Source organism: Mus caroli, chromosome 2, assembly GCF_900094665.2.
Source record: "Mus caroli chromosome 2, CAROLI_EIJ_v1.1, whole genome shotgun sequence".
NCBI lineage: Eukaryota > Metazoa > Chordata > Mammalia > Rodentia > Muridae > Mus > Mus caroli.
In genome coordinates, this window is record NC_034571.1 from 69,112,631 (window position 1) to 69,131,692 (window position 19,062).

A 19,062-nucleotide genomic window follows, 5' to 3' on the forward strand; every position below is an offset into this window, starting at 1 on the left:
CACATTTCCTATCAGCCCCTGGAATACACAGAGGATTCATGCTTCAGTTCTGCATGTATTAAGAATGCAGCCAGAGCAACTACTAGCATTAATGAACTATTTGCTTATGCAGTAATAATTAACTTCCATTACATTACTTTGTGTGATTACTTTCTTAATTGCCTGAATTATGCATCCATTTAATATTTAATAACCATTCTCAGAAATCAGACACTGGTAAAAAACAAATTGCTCACAGTTTCCTCGCAATAATTAAGCTCACAAGAATAAATGAAACCTTTTAAAAGCGAATGCCTTGTGATTATATCCTTGCATATAGAACAAGATCCTAAATTAGTTATTTATTAAATCTAAATTTAAGTCCAAATAGTACATTTTTCACTTTCGCCCCGGGAAATCAACACTCAGTCTACCTGCTATCAACAACAGGATTAAGTGCCCTCTATTTTCTTTGGGAGTCACAAACTGCATTAATATTTATTACCATGCAAAATTCAAAAGTCCTTAAAATATTGTGTGTTTATTATTTATTTCAACTTGGCATCTCTTTCCTACAAGGTAAGTAAGATATTTAGCTAGAGATTAAAGTGTTGTGAAATGAGATCAATAGCTGCTTTCCATTGCAAACTCCCCCATTCTCTCTTGCCCCCACCCCCACCCCCACCCCGACCTCCGATTACCCACGTGTGCTCACGCCCCTCGCATGATGGTGAGAACACATATGTGCTGCTTATCTGGTTTTTAACCAAACAAGAAATTGCCAGCAATTTATTCTCATACATTCCCGCTCACAAGCAGGCAGCTTGAGCTCCTGATCTTTTCCACTAGCCAACAAGCTCTCTGGGAGCCCCCCAGTCCCTCTGTGGGCACCCAAGGACAGCTCCGTGCTGATTTGCAAAGTGATAATGCTATTATCCTATTGTGTATCAGCATCAGTTCCTTCTGGCTTGCAAAGTCATTCCTGCCTTATCAAATAAAGCATGTGAGTACTTGGGCTCAGGTATTCAATAGAATACATTCTGTTGAATCTGGACAAGACAGCCTTTATTTTTTTTTTCCCTCTTCCCAGGAATGCATCTGCAAAATTGTTCTGCCATTCCACATTGATTATGGCAGCCATGTACAGACGTGTTTATCTGAACCATAACCGTGTTACGCTTAAGCTACAGGGACACAGGGATGTTATTTATCCACGGTTACCCTGTGCATACATAATATACAGGAAATAATGTATGCCACATGAAAAAAAAAGGAGGGGGAAACTTAAAGCATTTTGTACCAAATGAGCTGGTCCTAAAAACTAGGTGACATCTTAGAGATGACATATGGAATGCCAAGTGAATAACTGCGATGAACCATTTCCCCACCTGCGAGGATGATCTCTTCTTAAGGCTTGGAAATAACAACAGGAAAAGGGGAGACCGTGGGGGCGGGGATTGATCTGTGGAGAACTGGAATTTAGGGTGTTTGAGTCAACAATAGCTGTTCCTCTGAGTTCCCAAACTGAGTTAAATTGATGCCACTCTCCCGGACGGACGGACGGACGGACGGACGGACGGATGGACAGACGGTTGTTACACTTGGCAGAGTCATTAGGATTTGCTTTTTAAATGATCTCTTGGCCTGGAAGGCAGAGAGCTGCTAGCAAGGCAAGGTTAGAGAGAAAATGATAGCAGTATGTTGATGCTTCACAGACCTTATGATAGTTTCCGTCTGTCATTATTTACGTCTGGCTAGATGTGTCATGTCAGCTACCTAGAAGCACTTTAATATGAGGCTCTTGTTTGCCTCCGCTCTTGCGCAGCCAGACTGGGATACGATTATTTTTGCATCACTACACTTAGGTGAGGCTTGCTTCAATCTCTCAGTAATGACACACAAAAGAAATAAAAATGGTTGTGTCCAAGTTATTATACATGCTTGTATTCTAAGATGCGTCGTCAGCATGATTCAGAAAAGTAGGGAAAAAAACCCGCAGAATTTAAAACAATAAACAGACATTTATTAAGAGGTCAGCTTAATTTTATTTGGTTCAGTTTTTCATCCATATTTTTAGGTAAAGTTATTTTTCTTTGGCTTTGGTTTAATGTCATTATTGAATGGACTCACCTAAGGAAAAAGCTGTAAATAGAAAGTGAATATTTGATCAACTTTACTCCTGTTGCTTAATATCATTTTATATTATCTTTATAAATCTTATCAGTGTAGCTGCAAATAAAGACAAACACATATCTCTAGTTTTATACCTGTATGACTGATATCATAAAGAAAAACATTCTAAACAATATGCTTATCTCAAGACTGGGCATGGGTGGGCCTAATCATGGTGATTTTAAATCTGCTAAGGCTTTTTATGTACAGGGAAAAAATGCTATTATCACAAAAAATAAAATGGAGTTTTAGTCTTCTTTTGTGAAGAGATTATCTTAACAAATGAAGGTGGTATTCTCTAAACCTACCTTGCCCTGGAAGGAAAAGAGACATGTTAGCTGAGAATGGCTGGGTTGTTAGAATTTGCTGACACAGTTTAATACTGAAAACTATAGCATAGCATAGTTTAATAAAGCCCAACTAGTCTAGGTTGATTTTTCACCTTATGCCCTAGAAATATAATAAATAAAGTCACATGCTAGTATGAGTGAAAAGATCTATAAACTCATGTGAAGATGCAAAAGCATATACGTCTATGCACTCTACCAACAATGGTAAACACTCTGCAATTTTCCTTACATGTGTAATTTAGCACAAAGACTTAAAGAAGTGCCATTTAGGAACGAAGGACTCCATAACATTTGTGAAGTTTCCACCAGGATTCTACATTAAAGCAGTAGGGAACACTGTCATTTGTAAGAATGCAATATCACTCGACAATGAGGAATTCAGCTATTTAGGAGACACATGGAAAAATCACACCTCTTCCTGAACTGTGAGCATTTGTTGACAGATGTTAAACTCAGTGTTAACTGAACAGGTTTCTGCCAGGAATTCAGGGTCCTTCAGAAATGACTGGGGATGTTCTTGACTTGATCTCCTTATTTGAATGTATATATTTGAATGTATATATTTTTAAAATCTGCAAAAGCTTCTTAAACAGAGAGGTGTGAGGACAGAGACCTTCTCTCTTTTCTGGACATTGGACACTGGAGTTGCAAGCTGACACCTTCAGGTTGGTGCGTTTGTGTTTGGGATACATTTTCATAAATTTCCGCGATGGTGCTCTGTTTGACCTGATTGAAACGGCCTGCATATATATACATTTTTGGAACACTGAAATTTGCATCCTAAGCAGTGTGACCGCCATAAACTACCAAAACATGTAGAGGAATTTGAAATGACACTAATCACATCCTCTTAGTCCTTTAAAACATTCATTTCACCACAGTGTAAGCATTAAAATATTTTCTTTAGAAAGAGGGCTTGCCGGAGGCATTTTTTCTTACCTTCTTTTCCTAAGCTACGGCTCAGTTGTGGCTAACAATGACCAGTAGGTGGCGGTCCAGCCACTGAACTGCTTCAAGACTTTTCTTAACCAGTCTGCTGTCAGGCTTACTAGGAAATGGATGTATTTTTCCATTTTAAAGAATTCATTTTATAATTAATCTTGAAATACATTCCTAAGATCTAAAGACACCGAAACGCTGTGCTGCCTACATCCTTAAGTGCACACCCCCAGAGAGGATCTATTTAATTCAAGAACTGTGTCTCCGTCTCTGCTTCCCCTCCCCCCACCTCTGTTATAACAGTTTTAATGCGAGTCCTTATGCAGCTTGGTAGTTGAGGACATGGTGAGCACATTCAGGGCCGTGCGATCCGTGCGTGGATGTCTTTGTGTGGTTTTGAAATAACCTCAGGAACTTTCGTCTCCCTGCTCTTACAGGTAGACTGTGTGGAACACCTTTCACCTTTTTTCTTCTTCTTTTTTTTTAACCCCAGAAGAGGGTGGATGGGGAAGAGTTCTTAGAGAGGAAAGTATCTGAGACACCCAAGCAATGCAGGAAGGGCCTGGCTTGTTTACTGTGGAGAGAAGAGGATGCCAGGTGCACATGAGATACCTTCTGTGAGACTTTGGTAGATGAACGAATGAGCAGATAAAACACACATTCTATTCATCTTTCACAAGTCTGCCCTGTGGAGTTTTTTTTTTTTTTTCTGTTGTCTCAGTTCTCCACAGACAATGAGAAAGCTACGGTCTTCACCACTGTCCTTCATGCAGACATGGCTGTTAATTACTGTCACCGCCAGGGCGACACAGCAGGACATGACTCTAGTGGAGTCCGTCTGGGATGGAGATGATGTTCAGTTCCAGGGAATGACTGACCACAAATGTCTTTAAAAATCCAGACTCATGCTGCAGAAAGGGCAAACTGTTTCAGTCCCATTGACCTCAGAGCTGTGTCAACTACACCAGTTTGTATACTTGCCCATGCCTTGGTTTCTCCACCTCAAATGTGAGGATAGCAAAAAAAACAAAAAACAAAAAACAAAAAACAAACAAACAAACAAACAAAAAAACCCCTATTTTATGAGGTTGTTATCGGGATTAAATTAATTGGTACATGTAAGAAATTTAGATTCTTGCCATGTACATGTTGAAGTCTTGCTGAAATATTTGTTAATACAAAAATATCACATTAAAAATATTATTATTTACCAGTGGACTTGACCTAACATCATTAAAAAATTATCTCTTTCTCCTCCTCCTCCTCCTCCTCCTCCTTCTCCTCCTCTTCCTCCTCCTTCTCCTTCTCCTCCTCCTCCTCCTCTCCCTCCTCCGCCTGCTGAGATGGGGCCTCACTGGACAACCAAGGGTGTCCTGGAGCTAATGATCTACCCAGCTCAGTTTCCTAAGTGGTAGAATCACAGGCACATACCCCAGTACTTTTTTTCCACGATATTAATGCAGCTAGTGAGACTCACCGTGACGTGAGGTGGACTTGGTGGTGTGAGTAAAGGTTTGCATGATAAAATAACCAGTAGACCCTAAAACGTACAGAATACTGTAAACTGAGAAATCCCGACTCCTCCTCTCTTCCCTGCTCCTTTCTCTTCCTTGGACCTCCCTCCCCTTCTCTCTTCCCTCATAATCTCTTTACCCAGTTTCAGGGATAACCAGGAAGTAATAACTACGAGCAGTTTCTCTGCTTCCACCCCCATGCTTGCTCGCATCCCAGTCTGACTAAGCTCAGAGAGCCCTTTCTAAATGCCGCAAGTTCATCACCATCCAATATCTCAAAAAGGTCCAGGTGACGTCATTTGTCTCTCCTCTGCTCTTTTACCACACGTCATTAAGATGGCCAACTTCACAACAACTCTCCTAAAGAGGGGACATTATTAGGTGATATCCTCTTCTTCTTTTCTTTTTTCATCTCTCAAAACTTAAAGCTGTAGTTTGTCAAAACTCAAGTCAGATCCCGAGGGGACTTACGTTAGTCCAAACGTCAAGAAAGAAGCGACTCAAGCTGTGTTTACAATCTGGCAATTTACTCCCTTCATACACAGCTAGCTGTGCACCAGCCCTCAGATCCGATTTTCGGGTTGCTGTAATAAGTACTTTCTTACGTCCCTGAGAAATACGCAAGGGAAGAAAACCCCTTTCGTGCCTACACATTCCTTTTCCTCCTTCTACGCAAACAGCATGGCATGTTTAGTAAAGATTGTGAACTAGTTAGTATCTTTAAAAATGAATCATTTGCTAACTTCCTTAGATATAAACTTCCTCCCCTCACCCCCCCAGAATTTTCTGTTCTCAGAACTGAACTCTTGAAGAAAGGAGGTCAAAATACTAAGTTTGAGCAATTTAAGAAAGAGACATTGAGTAATTTAAACAGGAGACATTCGCTACAAGACTCATTCGTTTAAATTACATGAAACCTGAGGTAGAGTGTTGCAATTAGGAGCCTGTAAGTCCTCGGGCAATTTTCAGCGAGGGCTAAGAGACCACTTTAATAGAGTATGACAAGGTTCCTTTTGTTTTTCATAAAAAATTGTATTCCCTTTTGAAATGTAACAAACCCTTAATGAAATTACAGCCTGCTCATTGTTCGGGCCCTACTTTTCATGTTTTGAGAGGTCAACAATGTCAAAACAATTACTGCAAATTTATGATGGACAAACCTCCAAAGACTTGGAGGTTGGTTAGGTCAAACATATGAGGCTTCTTGTGAAGCCAAGGGAAGGCTCAGTCAGGTCTCACCTGGAAGAGCAGCGCGCCCCTTAGAGAGAAAGAAAGCAGAATACAATGCAAGGAGAGGACAATGGGGCAGGGGAGAGCAAACCCGATTTTCATTGTCCGTCCCCCACTTCCTTTATTTATCCCTCCAAAATAACCAGGAGTCTCCACGGGTGCTTTTCTGTATGGTTTTCATTTTATTTGTTGGTTTATTTGCTTGTTCATTCGATTATTTGTGATGAGAAATTGTTTACTGCAAAGAAACAGAAGAGTTTTGAAACAAAAGAAAAGTATGTTTATAGTTTACGCACATGTAATAATGTCTATGTTTAGTTTCATAGTGATAAATTCAGCCACACCAGAGAGCAAACACTTTCGTCTGTCCGTAAACAGTTAGATGGGTTCTGGTGGCTCAGTTATAATAGTAACTGCACATCCCGTACCCAGTCCCCCCCACCCCACACATGTCACGCAATTCATTAGAAGTTTAAGAGACTTGAGAAGAAGACAACAAAATGTACTTTATAAAGTAGTCATGCCAAACCAGTCTCCACATGTCACCAGTTCTCAGTGGTGAATCAGCATAGAGTCTCTGCAAAGGGACCATCTTAATTCCAGAAAAATAGATTACTTACCTTGTACTGTGATGGATGAGATAAATTACCCTAAGCTAGGCTTGTGATGCTGCCTGACACCAAGACTCAGTAAATTAGCATTCTAAAATAAGTCAGGTGGTCCTTCATTCAGGGTCCCATATGCACATTACACATGGGAATGAGAGAAAAGTCATTGATTTCTGATAGATCAGATATAAATGGTCATGGTCTTATTTGACTAAGAGTTTATAATGAACTAATGGTGGTACTTGACTGCTGAGAATATCAATATAATGACAAGTAGCACATAGCTTTATATATCAGGCATTGTTCCAAATTACAAACATTATTTCACTTATTTCTATTGACAGCATTTTATAAACCAAAAATTGATGTGGAGAATAGGCAGCTAGATGGCTTACCCCAGGGCAGAGTCAGAATAAGGACGTCAGGGTCTATCCAGTGTCCTCACTCTGAGTCTCCACTTACATAGCCCTTTGGCTTAGGCACTGTGACTGTCCTAATGTTCCTTGTCCAGGGTTGTCTCTCATTTCACGGTACCTTTTTAGATGCATATGGATAAAACACAGCATAAACATAGCAGTAAGGCTGCCACCAACAGAACATGGAAGAGAACTGGCAGGGGTGGGGGTCATGGTAGATATTCTCATTTATCTGCTCTCTCCCTTGTCAGGAAAAGGTGGCACTTGTTTGTGTGTTCCTATCAGACATGGGAGTCAGGGACAGGCAAATCTCAACCCAACACAAACAACTGAACCTAGGCAAGCACCTTTCTTGTAAGGACGTGAGGACCTCATTTCTGTAAGGGTCAAGAAGTCAGGTCAAGGGTGGGGCTGTGCCTTGGAGAAGACTGACTCAGCTGGTCCTAGGCTGCCTTCCAAGATGCAAAGGTTTGGAAAAGCCACAGCAAGGCGTAAAGAAGAAAGAATCTTTGGACGCTACCCTGTACCTAAACCACACACTCTCTCATCTCCATCTGTGCCCATATATGATAGAGATATGTTGAGTTTACACCCAGCAAATCCAATCTCAGTAACTGTGTAATAGACATCTCTTCTGTCTCAGTGTCTCATTCTGTGCACAAAGGAGAAGGAAATAAAGATGGGGAAAAAAAACGAGGGAGGACAGGAGGGAAACAAAGGAAAAAAAATAGAAAAGGTTAAAAAACTAGATCTACGTGTGGATCTCCCGTCAGACCTCTTAGGGCTTCTGTCTGTTGGGCACAATAAGACAGGCACAGGGTAGTCAGTGCACCAAGTAGAAACAACCCAAAGTGAATTGTGCTGAGTGGCTCATCTGGGTAGATGCAGGGGTGCAACACCAGTGACTGGATGCTTGGCTGCAAGTGAGGACAATTAACATTTAGAGAAAAAGCATTAGAATGAAAAATGACATGCATGTGTGCATATGTGTGTGTGTGTGTGTTTCTGTGTGTGCAAAAATCTCAGGATGTGGAAAATGAAAATAAGGACCCAAGCCAATTACCCTGCTTTTATGCATTCCAAGACAGTAAAATATATGAACTTTTATTACTGGTAATCAATATCTTTTATCCACCCATTTTTATATCAACTTTAAAATAAAGCTACAGAAATCATGAGGTATCATAAAAAATAAAATACCAGAATCTTCTAAAGTGTTTTTAAAATGTAATTTTGAACCCCAAGTCAAATGTGACTATTTGCACGTGTGGAGGAAAAACACAAGCACATCAATTATATTCATAATAAGTTTAAGGAGCTGGATTGGATATTATGTTATGTATCTAAGTAAGAGAACAGATGTGGTATAAATGCAGAAGCTGGAAATGAGGTGGCTTATTTTTCAATTTCCCGAGCTTTACATTAAGGAAGTACGATTGAAGCTTGAAATCATAATTGTAATATGGAAGTTGAAAAATGTTCAATCTTTTAGCTAGAGATTGGTTTGGAAAGGAACCATTATGTCTTTCTCAAAAATAATATATCAAGAGTTGAGGTTTAAAAAAATGTCAGGACTAATAAAGTATGTTAGAAGCAAAATTAACCCATAGGGGCTAGAGAGATGGCTCAGTGGTTAAGATCCTATACAGCTCTGACAGAGGACCAGGGTTCGAGTCCCAGCACCCACGTTAAGCAGGTCACAACTGCCTGTAACTTTAGCTCCACAGTAGCCAATGCCCTCCTCTGGCGTCTGTGAGTACTGCACATACATGTTCAGGCCCAAATTCAGACACATAATGAAAAACGAAACTTAAAAATACTAGGGTTTTTTTTTTTTTTAAATAAGCAGTCACTAGGTGTCTTCCATCTTGAAATTTTCTAATGATGCAGATTGTTCTAGTGACTTCTCCAGTCATAGACTGGATAATGTTCTAGAATATCTTTTGCATTTCTTTTACAACTTGGAATTAAAAAAAATATAAATAAATAAAAAAGAACTTGGAAAGTTAGAAACTTCTGAACATGACATGCGTATGGCATATATGAGCCCACAGTGGCTGTGGTTAGCTTGCACAAGACCCATGTAAGATCAGTCCAGTCATAATTCCCCCCGGTGAGTGAAGAGCAGAGGAGGCCAAATCCCTAGCTGAGGGGCTGTGGGCTTGGATGGCTGTCGACGAAGGGAGGGAGAATCACATTTTTTAGGAGGCCACCTGTCTTAGTTAGGGTTTTACTGCTGTGAACAGACACCATGACCAAGACAAGTCTTATAAAAAACAACATTTAATTGGGGCTGGCTTACACGTTCAGAGGTTCAGTCCATTATCATCAAGGTGGGAGCATGGCAGTATCCAGGCAGGCATGGTGCAGGAGGAGCTGAGAGTTCTATGTCTTCATCCAAAGGCTGCTAGTGGAAGACTGACTTCCAGGCAANTAGGGTGAGGATCTTATACCCACACCCACAGTGACACACCCATTCCAACCAGGTCACACCTATTCCAACAAGGCCACACCTTCAGATGGTGTCACTCCCTGGTCCAAGGATATACAAACCATCACATTCCACTCCCTGGTCCCCATAGACTTGTTCAAAAACATGAGTCTATGGGGGCCATGCTTAAACATAGCATAATGCAAAATGCATTTAGTNCAACTTTCAAAGTCCTCATAGTCTATAGCAGTTGCAACAATGTTAAAAGTCCAAAGTTCAAGGTCTCTTCTGAGATTCATTCAACTTAGTTAAATGTAATCCCAAAGCAAGGCAGGAAACCAGTTGGGCAAACTCCAAACACTGCATCTCCATGGCTGATGTCAAAGCGGTCTTCAGATCTCCACTCCTTTTTCATCTTTGTTGACTGCAACAAACTGCTTTCTCCTGGGCTGGTTCCACTCCCTGTTAGCAGCTTTCCTCAGCATGTATCCCATGGCTCTGGCATCTTTAACATCTTTGAGTCTCCAAGGCAATTTCAATGTTACAGCTTCTTGTTCAGTGTCTGGGATTCCACTTGATCTTTTGGACTCCTCCTAAGGGCTGACATCACTTTTCCAGCTCTGCCCTCTGTAGTACTCTAAGCTCAGGTTGATCCACTCCACTACGGCTGCTGTTCTTGGTGATCATCCCACGGTACTGACATCTCCAATACATTGGGGTGTTCCACTCCAACTAGGCTTCACCAATAGCCTCTCATAGTGGGATCTTATACCCACACCCACAGTGACATACCCATTCCAACCAGGTCACACCTATTCCAACAAGGCCACACCTTCAGATGGTGCCACTCCCTGGTCCAAGGATATACAAACCATCACACCACCCATATTGTCCATGTGCCAGTAGATAAATCCACCCCGTGCACGTACCAGCAGCACTGATTGGACTTAGTGGCTTATAAAAAAAGAAGAAAAAAGAGTATATGAAGTTGGGATGGGCGTGGGATGTCAGAGGAGTCAGAGGGAGGAAGTAGGAGATAGATGTGATGGATGTGATTAAAATACATTGCATGTATGGAATTCTCAGGGGACAAATAATATTTTAAAAAGAACAAGATAGAGCATAAGCACAGAACTTACAGATGCTTTTAAAAGTTTTATTTTAGTGTGTGTGTGTGTGTGTGTGTGTGTGTGTGTGTGTGTGTAAGGATGTGCACATGTGTTCTGGTACCTGCAGAGGCCAGAAGCATCAGATCCTCTGGAGCTAGAGTTATAATGGTTGTGAGTTGTATCATGTAGGTACTGGTATTTGAGATAAGGTCCTTTGCACAAGCAGGATGTGGTCTTAACCACTAACCATCTCTCTAACAGCATTTAAAGAATAATAAAGGAACAAGATAAAGATCTGTTTAACAAATAATTTAATTATTTAGATTAAAAGACAAATTTATTTTATAAATTTTATTCCATGTATTTATGTAGTGTGTGTCTACGTGTGTGTGCTCACAGGCCACAGCATGCCTGTGACATTCAGAGGACAACTTAACAGGAGTTGTTTCTATTCCTTTACTATGTGAGCCTTGGAGATCCAACTCAGATCCTCGGGGCTGGTAGCACGCACCTTTACCCACTGAGCAATCTCACAGGCCGAAAATGAACAAATTAAAGACATGAGAGTTTTAGTGCTCACTAAGAAGGGCTATCTGAACAGTCTATAACTGTCACAGAAACTGAATTTGGGATCAGACCCTTTCCTAAGGAAACTTTGAGGCTTAGGTAACCTCACTAATAAACTCTAGCAGTTAAGGGGGAAATGATGAATTCTTCCCAAACTCTTACAGAAAACCAAAAGATGAGAAAACACCTCCCCTTTTCATTCTAGGAGACCAGGGTTACCTTGCTATCAAAACGACAATCTAAGAAAAAATAAACAGTTAGTGTCTCCCCTAAACATAGATACAAAAGTTCTAAATAAAATTTTAGGAAATTGCACAGAACAACAATAGAAAAGAAATATCATACTATGAACAAGCAGGGTTCATCCCAGGAATACAAGACTCACTTGACACTTCCAGACTGAGTACTGGTTTCAGAGGATTGTATCCCCTGACTCCCCACTGAGGATGCTGGGAATAGAGCCCAATGGGTCATAGATGCTAGGCAGGCGCCTATCACTGAGCCACACTTCCCACTTACAGATGACTCATTTTGACAAGCTTCAGTGTAGATGTTTCTCTTATTTCTTACAGAGAGTTTGCCTATTGTTAAGACGGCAGTCAAACCCTGTTCATTTTTCACCCTTCAGGATGAAGGAAAGCATGGAATCAAAACATGCAAAGATAAACCAACTTTATAAATTAGACTTCTGGAGAGTTTCCTATATTCATCATCTTCCACTGATATAAATAATAAAGCTGGTTATGTTTTAAGATGCTAGAAATCAATACTTTGGGAACTTCTTTTTATGTCATATATATATAGAAGTATATCAATATATATAGAAATATATCAATATATATTGAAAGAATATATATGTGTGTATATGTATATCTATCTATCTATCTAGATATAGATAGATATAGATATAGATAGATATAGATATAGATATAGATAGATATAGATATAGATATAGATATAGATATAGATATAGATATAGATATAGATATAGATATAGATATAGATATAGATATAGATATAGATATANGATATAGATATAGATATAGATATAGATATAGATATAGATATAGATATAGATATAGATATAGATATAGATATAGATATAGATATAGATATAGATATAGATGCTTTCTTGAATGATAGATTTTAAAACACACAGAAACCAGTTTCCTCCTGCTTGCCATAACTCTGTGCTTATAGCCCCTGGGAAAAGCTTAAACAGGAAAGGACTGTAGACAACTGTCTGCAGATAACAGGGAGAACCAAGCCACACTGTAGAGGAAGATTTGTTGTCTCAATGGAGAAGGACCAGTGTCTTTCTGGTGGGACCAGTCAGTAGCCCATGCTTCATCCTTGCAACAGTGAGTTTCTCTGTTGGCAGAGAATCCATTCTCTGGGAGAACCGAAGTTGGCTGGCACACACGGAGACAGTGTCCCTCTTCCAGGGGAGATGGGGAGCTATCAATAAAGAGTATCTCAGAATGTTACATGGTAAGGGATGGGCAGGGTGGGACCTTGAACAAGAAGTGAGAGAAAACTGCAATCAATGGGCAGAGGTAGGGTGGAAAGTGAAACTCCTGGAAAGAGAAACAGAGAGAGGACAGCAGAGCAGAAAGACACATCACTTCTGAGTTGAGGAAGAGAAGAGACACTACTGTGAGTGTCAACTTGCTAAGCGACTCTTGGAAGACAACATTTCTAAGCTGCCAATTCTACTGTATACCGACCTCATATTAATGTTGTGAAGACCGAGTATGTGAAATGACATCATACACAAAGAACATGGAGGTGTCTAGGAGGCATTGATACTCACAGAAACACAGCATGCTGGGAGCAGAGCAGACTATAGTAACATCTTCTGTTTGGATAGAGTGAGTGAGTAATTGCTTAGAGTCTAAGGACACCTTCCCAGGTTATGTATCTACAACTGGGGGAGTTATGGGAACCTGGTCATGCCGGCTGCTTGTCTGCACACTTGCCAATTCTATCTCCCTGAGATGCTCTGTTGCTCATCACAGGCCCTAACCCCACAGGAGACAGCATAGTTCTGCCTCCTTCTTCACATTCATCCCCATGCTTGTCATTTAAACGGGCATGCTCTTTAGAGTCTTTTAAAAATCAGTCATAAGGTATGCCTGCATTTTCTCACTGACTGTTGAGTTTAAGAAAATTCTCAACATGTATTCGATTTACATCTGTGTGAGAAATCTAGTGTTCCTTTCTTGAAGCTCTTGGAGGTTAAGGGCTGCTGTCACTTGTTAATGTTACAGCTGTGATCACCATCATCCTAGTGAGCGGGGCTCAGGGTTTGCAACCTGCAGAGTCTGTTCTCAATTGCTTTATCTGACATTGGCTTCAGTGAGTTTCCTGTTCTTATGCAGAGAAATAATAGAGTATTATTAACTGTTCTCACCAGTTAATAACTTCCAAATTAGAGGGGCAATATATGGTAATCTGAACAAATTAATCATTTAAAAACCACTAGCACCTTACTCGATTTCCAATTTTCAAAAACCTGAGAAACAAAATGGCTACACCTAGATGACCCAAGCAGAAGCTGAAATACAAAGCTTGCAACTGGACAGTGCTGGCCTGACTCCCAGCTGTGAGGAGCGAGGCATTGCCTCTGTGTCTTCCTACACTGGCACAGGGACATTGGTACCTTCTTCACTCAGCCACTCTGCCAATCTTAGTCCCCATCCCATGGCTCTGGATCCGTAGCCAAGCGTACAAGGACATAGCTAGGTGGATTGTCCCAACAGGATAATAAATTCAACAATGTGGGACTGCCCAGAAGGGACAGATCTTGCCTTGTCTTGCAGGTCAAACCTGAAGGTTGTAGAGCTGAACCAGGTGAAAGAGAGGGCACTGGAGTGAGACAGAGAACTATGTGTGTTGAGTTCTGAGGGTGATGGGAAGAAAGCATGCTGAATCCAGACTCCTAAACATCTGGAGCATAAAATGAAATAAAGCCAGTAAAAAGGAAGGCAAGGCCAGAGGGGGAAAGCCATCAAACACTGCTGCATTTTCTAGATACATACTGAATACTGGAGATTGTAATAGCACTCACAAATATTGCCTTATTTATTTCTCAACAAATCCTAAACGGTTAAGAAGGTTTTCGCAGTACTGTATTTCATACATCCGTGCTCACAATAACACATCAAACAACTCCTCCCACATTAACCTTTAACAAAAGTGGAAATTGACTTGAACTTCTCCCCAGGTGTCTCAAGTCTCACAAAGAAATTACAAACATATAAGCGCATACTTGTATACAAATGGGTTCATACAATACACTTTCTGTCAATGGTTTTAAATTATAACAATATGAATAGGTACCCTTCTAGATCAATATACACAGACCTAAACCTTCCTCTGTGTGTGTGTGTGTGTGTGTGTGTGTGTATGCATGCACCTGTGTGCTATGGTATGTGTGCATAGGTGTGTGGAGACCAGAGGCCAGCATCCAATGACTTCCTCAATTACCTTCTACTTTATTTTTGATACAGGGTTTCTCACTAAGTCTCACTAATTCAGATAGACTCTGTAGCCAGTGAGCTCCTAAGATCTACCTACCACTCACTGTCTTCCCAGTGTTGGAATTATAGACACATACTATCACATCAGTACCTATATGGATGACAGAGGCCCAATCTCAGGTCTACATGCTTGTGTAGCCAACCATCTCCCAAGCCCTAAACCTTCTTTGAAACATATACATAATCATTCTCAATGAGAATGCATCAGGCTATATTCAACCCCTCTATTAACACTTAGAACCCCTATCTTAAAAAACCCAACACACTCCAAATTACACTGAAGCAAACATATCTCTGTGTCTGTATCTTTACAGAGTGATGCTTTTAGTTTTGCAGTGTAGATTCCTCCACAGTGAATTTGCACATTGAATATTTTACAGATCCTGTAACAATAAATGCTAAGTTTTTTTTTTTTTTACAACCTATTCATCTTTATACCTCTGCAAAGCTGTGGAAAATAAATGGCTTCTCCAGGCAACTCCAGGAGCTTTGCACAGAATGATGAGGTCCTTGACTCATTTTTATGGTCAACCTAAAGGTTTTAGCCTACATTTTACATGCTTGGACAAGACAAAAAGAATATTGAGTGAGACAAGATGTCCTTATGCCCACATCCTCCCCTCACTGCTAAGGGACTCCTTGCTCATTGCTGGTATTGAGCAGGTGCTGGCTGTCAGGCTGCCAGATTCTAGGTGGAGAAGTCATCAAATTATGAATGAATGCCTGTCACCATGGTCACATGCCATACTGCTCGGCCCGAGCTACAGAGCAATCAAGGCAAAATGTATTGCCATAACTACAGCTTCACTTTCAGACATCTAAGCAGGCATGTCCTTAGAACTATTTGTTACATAATGTGTTTTAGAAAGACACGCCTGTATTATTTCTAAACCACTTTGGAGCAGATGACAGAAAAGACATCTTAAAAAGACACAGATAAAAGGAGGGAAATTTGTAAGTCCCAAACTAAAGCACAGACCTAGTTTTTAGGCTGGATGATTCATTGTTCTTATGTGTTTGCTTCTGACTGGTACACAAGGAAGAACTTAAAGGATGAACATTTCAAATATCCAGCCAAAGCTCTACAGGCATAGCTCTGTGCTCTCTTTTGTCCTGGGTAGACTTTAGGCAGCATCAGAAGCAAATGATGAAGCTTGTCTGGTGGACAGTCCACCAACCAGTGGTCCTCAACCTTCCTAATGCTGCAAGCCTTTAATATAATTCCTCATGTTGTGGTGACCCCAACCATAAAATTATTTTTGTTGCTACTTCATTACTATAATTTTGCTAGTTGTGAGTTGTAATCTAACATGCTGGATATCTGATCTGTGACAACCTCCCCCCACCCCCCCACACACACACAAGCAAAGGGGATCTCAGCATGCGGGTTGCAACTTCTAGGTGGACCTCTGTGCACGGTATCTCTGGAAATCTGCATCTTTCCCAACTGGACCCTGAAGCACATTACCCTTCCTGTAACAGACTCCTAAACTGTGTTTGCATCACTGCTCCAGTCCTTCCAAGTGCCCTCACTCTGCGTGTTCCTCATTCTTTTTCACGTCCCTCTATATTTTATCAAAACCAACTCTCAGGAAGACTATTCCTACGCCTTGTGTGGTCAAGTTTAAGGAACTTGCAAAACTCAATATCCTATATGTAATGAAAACAAATCTCCATCTCCAGAGTTCCAGGTGTCAGAAAACAGGTAGCAAATATGTGAACGGTAGGGAGGGGCTGTGCATCAAGAGAGATGCTTTCTCTATGTTAGCCAAACACCATTCCTAGAATGATGAGTGTTCTTCACAATTGGTCACATTCCAGGTGAAACAAATGTACCTGCCCCATCTGGCTATGAAAAGCAAGATGTCATTGAAGAACTGTCTTCATAGCTGACCCTGTTGCATCCCATGACAACTGAGTTTAAGCACAACCTCAGGAGTTATCAGTCAACATCGCATGCCCTCATGCTCTAGACAAGAGCAATAGTGCCCATTCCTCCATGGCTTGACCAACACTTCCCACTTTACACAAGGGTGAAGTTCTATTTACCATCTATCTTCAGTTCTTATGCCTCTTCTCAGAAATTCTACTCCAGGCTCCTTTGCAAACTATCCAACTCCAGCTTCTACCCCCAGGGTTATCAAATATGTCCCTTACCCCAAACACTATGCTCACGGGAAGAGAACCTACGTCTCATTGGTCACTGCAACTCTGAGACCCAGAAACTTGCCTTTGGTGAAATGTGTTTGTTGTTTACTGGCACACATGCATCAGTGCCTTCAAGATTACAGAAGGAAATAACCAAGTCTTACAGGCTCACACTTTGTTCAGACCCTCCTTATCAAAGGATACTTCTGAATGAGTGAGTCTCCTGAAGCCAAGTCTTAGACAATGTGTTTACTTAGCTTTCAGTTTCCCATATAACTTCCCAATTTCCCAAGCAAGGGAATATCCCGGTGTAGTTAACATCTAGGGCTACATACCACAGAGGATAAAGGCATAGACTCTAGAGTCAGCTTCTCAGCTCTGTTCCCAAGAGTTCATCTTGTGGACTTGGATATGGTAGTAAACTTTTGTGTGCCTTGGTTGCCTTTTCTATAACATGGTAGCAGGATCTAAATTACATAGTTGCCTTGGAGAGTAGTTAAATCAGTATGTGAAAGGTCTACTACAGCACTGTCAGGTACATGATATTTCAATAAATATTTGCTATTGTAATTATTAAGTCTGAAATCATTTGATGTCCTTGGACATTATTCAAATTTATATATGCAAATTCCACTAATGTATGCTCATTGGTGCCGACATTAATCATATCTGAATCTGCCCCATAAGCATATTTTGAGCACAGGCTAACGTGTTTGTATGCATGGGACTTTCACAGCTCCTGGTCACAGATCCACAGTGGGGATGTTTTGTAGTGAACTCTGCCCTGGAAGTTAACAAGTGATAAGAAAGTTCATTCCATGGGATGTTACAAGCCGACAAATTGTCCCAAGTTGAGATTCTCTGAAGCCACTGAGTTAAAGCTTGCCCTGGCATTTGGGGCACCAATTGATGACCCTGCTAGTTAATGTGAAATGGGACAGAGGCAGAAGGAAGAGAAGGTTCACGTGAACAGAGGAGGTGGAAAGAAATATGTAGTTATCCTTTCATGCTCAGAGCTTCTCTTTGGGAAAATATACCAGCTGTGAAACATGAGTTTTCAGAACGTCCCACACTTTCCCCAAGATTCTCTTTTTTCTGTTTTCCTAACCTCAGGTATACTCCTCAGTCATTGTTTCAGATTGGACTCAGGCCTCACTAACAAGACAAAGGAGCTCAGAAAACTTTCAATGTTCTATCTACTGAAAGAAACTACCAAACCACCACTGGACCAAGAGTGTTTTTCTCATGCATAGCATCTCTGACCACCAGCTTGGTACAAAACCCAACTTTCTTTGAGATTTTGAGCTTGTTTTAGAGTTCCTAGTACCAAATACTATACATTTACTCATAAAATGGTCTCCATATTCCTAAAAAGCAACAGGAACTCTTTAAAGTAGACTCCTCTTAATTTTGCATCATTTTCATCTAATTCTGCTTCTGATCCAGCATATTGTCAAAAATATTAGCTTACTCTAACTTCACCGGTACTAGAATAAACTGTGATAAGCATCCTACCCCCAAATTTAGAAAGAGAAGGTTTATTTCCAGTTATGACTTTAGAAGGTTCAGCCCAGGCTATGGTTTCCAGTCTTCATTGTCTCAGATATTTGTTATAGTACAGGAAACTCAACACAATATTTGTTCCAAATATGTAATGCTGAAGTGCTAACCCTCAGTAACCCAGAATATGACTATATTTGGAAATAGGGTCTTTAATGGGTAATTAAGTGGAAAAGATAGCACCAGGGTGGGCCTTAATCCAATCTGACTGGTAGTGCCCTGGTGTGGTGGGACAATCTCAGTATCCAGGAGGCAGAGGCAAGCATATTTCCATGATTTCAAGACCAGCCTACTCTACATAGCAAGATCTAGGCTAATTGTGGATGCATAGTGAGACCCGTCTCAGAGAAGAAGAGGAAGAGGAAAAGGAGGAAGAGGAAGAGAAGGAAGAGGAGGAGGAAGAGGAGGAGGAGAAAGAAGAGGAGGAGGAAGAGAAGGAAGAAGAGAAGGAGGAAGAATAAGAGAAGGACGAGGAGGAAGAGGAGGAGGAGGGGGAG